Below are 2,836 nucleotides of genomic sequence, written 5' to 3' on the forward strand. Positions count from 1 at the left end.
GAGACAGAGAGAGTGAGTGAGGGAGAGACAAAGAGAGAGAGGGAAGGAGAGAGAGAGGCGCGTTGAGTTGGTGATCGTGGACTACTGTGCGCTCCGTGGATGTCAGTGATCCGCTTCCCACTAACCCATGCTGAATTCATCGCGTTATGCGACTTCCCCCGGGACACTTCTGGACTACAATTCCTGCACGCGGACCTACTTATGATTTTTCTGGGGTTTGGTTGCAGACTTTGACATTGGACACATGAAATAACAAGAAGGTGAGGTCCACATTCTTTTCCTTTAGGTTCTCACCATGCATGCAGCCTTCTTTACCTCATTAGCGCGGCCGTTTCCAGTGTTTGGTCTGTCTTTTTTTCTCTTTCTTTGAGAAGGATAATTGGGAATCGTTCATTGTAGTTGTTTATTATAGCATGATAATATGGCCGTTGGGGATTATGTAAGCATGGGAATTACATGTCTGGTAGAGTGAATGGAAGTGACACAAATACATGTAAACAAATAAAAACCACCTCTAACGACTTCACACGTTTGTGAGCACATGGATAACAACAGGACAATATGTTAATGATCATCACATTATGTCATGTAGTTTCTGTCCTCAGCTTTGTAAAAGTGGGGTTGAGGGTGAGACAGTGGACACAGCGATGGGGAGAAAGAACAAAAAGGATGTTGTCTTTTAAATAGCACAGGCTCCACACCTACAAGTCACATAAAAAAACAAAACTTGTATAAATTGTACTCATTAACATAATAATAATATTAATAATAATAATAACAATAAACTTAATTTATGTAACATTAAAAACAGGAGACACAAAGGGCAAAAACAATTTAAAAGCCTAAAGAGCCTAAAGAGAATAAAAACTATAAGAAATAAAACAGGTTGATAAAAGATATAAAAATAAAAAAAGTATGAGAAATATCATATAAATTAAGGAGATTTTTGTGGGCTTTTATTATATGTTGTCACTATGTTAGATTGGGTGCTAATTACAGAGTTTGTGGTGTAAACTGTTACGTGCAGCCCTGTGGGGTGGTGCAACACGGGCATGGCTTAGGTGTCAGGGGAAGCTGGTTGCAACACACACACACACACACACACACACACACACACACAAAGTATGCTAAGATTGATACATAAAATTATATAAGCTGTTGGTGAGGATGCGGGCCAGCCAAGCTAATTGGGCTAAGTGTGTGTGTGTGTGTGTGTGTGTGTGTGTGTGTGTGGGGGGGGGGGGGGGGGGGGGGGGGGGGGGGGGGGGGGGGTGGGGGGGGGGGGGGGGGGGGGGGGGGGGGGGGGGGGTGGGGGGGGGGGGGGGGGTTGGGTGGGGGGGGGGGGGGGTGGGGGGGGGGGGGGGGGGGGGGGGGGGGGGGGGGGGGGGGGGGGGGTGGGGGGGGGGGGGGGGGGGGGGGGGGGGGGGGGGGGGGGGGGGGGTGGGGGGGGGGGGGGGGGGGGGTGGTCCTTTTCAGGGGGTATTTGTGTTGGCAGCATGTTACCTTCATACATGTCCCTTTAATTGAGTATCAGCAGACGCAATATCAGATAATTATTCTGAGCCTAACGCTGTGGTCTACCCAAATACACATAGCAATTGAAGCTGAAAGTACATGAGACACAAATTAAAAGGCTAACACCTAAATAAATAAGTGAATGAAATTATCTAGATCAACAAAGCTAGAGAGCAGATGCATTTTTTTCATTACTTAGTTGAAATCCTGTTTCTTTCAATGATCAATCTGTTCTGGAAATGCCGGCCTTGAACTCAGGATGCTCTGTTGCATGGAGTTCTTAAGTGTTTCTAGGTTACCCTGCCTTTCTGATGAATTGAAATTATAATGAATGATTTATGAAAAGAGAGGTGTAATTGAAGTAATTAGAAGTAGTGATGGCCAAATGAAGCTTCGCGAACCATGTGTCTTTATTTTCTGAGCCCACTAGATGGCGCTCTTGGTTTTAAGGCATTGCCATTCAGTATATTCTCAACACTTTGTTGAAAAGAGAGCGCCATCTAACGGGCTCTGAAAATAAAGACACTGGTTCACAAAGCTTCATTTGGCCATCACAATTAGAAATCTTCATGTAAGAAATTCCCTAGAATTTCCATGCAGACAAGGGGGGGGGGGGGGAAAGGAAACTTTTTGAACCAGTGGGGTCGAGGGTGGGGCTTTCCCTGACTTCTTATTGAGATCCTTGTTTGTAGATGCAGAAAAAACCCTATGAGAGGCACTGTGATGTTCTTTCCCATAATTTTATGTTGTTTAAGTTTCTACAGCTGTTTTCTCTGAAGCTATGATGACTATGGCTGCTCCCCTGTTGCCCTTTTTGTTTCTCTTTCAAACATACTACAGCAAAAACCTATATTTAACCAAAGGCAGATATTTACCTATGGAAATTCCACTGTTAATGCAACATAACTGATTTCTCCCTGCCATCTGAATATGGCTGCGCTACTGTGTGTGATCAGTTTAATGGTCACCAAATAACTAAAACCTCCATTTCCGTATTAACATACCCTTCCCCTTCTAAATTAAAGGGAGTTGTCTAATTTAAGAGGAAGTACCAAACATTTGAGCCGAATTAAACATGGATAATGATTCGTTCTAATGTCTTTAATTAAGAGACAGAAGGAAAGGGGAAAAAAAGGAATATTCACAGTCAAGATGCAGAAAGTTAACGACAAACAACAACAACAAAGTATTCATTCAATATTGTAAAACCGCAAATAAGGTTTCAGAAAAATTATGGAATTTTTAACAATATCTTGTGGCTTTGAGTCACACACGCACACACACACACACACACACACACACACACACACACACACACACA

The 2,836-nt window shown here is 43.7% G+C and overlaps 1 protein-coding gene across 1 annotated transcript in view; it reads left to right on the forward strand.

The window, feature by feature from the left end:
- Window positions 1-81: 81 nt before the first annotated feature.
- gipr (gastric inhibitory polypeptide receptor) overlaps window positions 82-2,836 on the forward strand; it is a gene marked incomplete in the record, with an annotated part of 24,750 nt that continues 21,995 nt past the window's right edge. The window contains 1 exon segment of the mRNA XM_032512114.1: window positions 82-260.

Source organism: Etheostoma spectabile, chromosome 3, assembly GCF_008692095.1.
Source record: "Etheostoma spectabile isolate EspeVRDwgs_2016 chromosome 3, UIUC_Espe_1.0, whole genome shotgun sequence".
In the NCBI taxonomy this organism is placed as follows: Eukaryota; Metazoa; Chordata; class Actinopteri; order Perciformes; family Percidae; genus Etheostoma; species Etheostoma spectabile.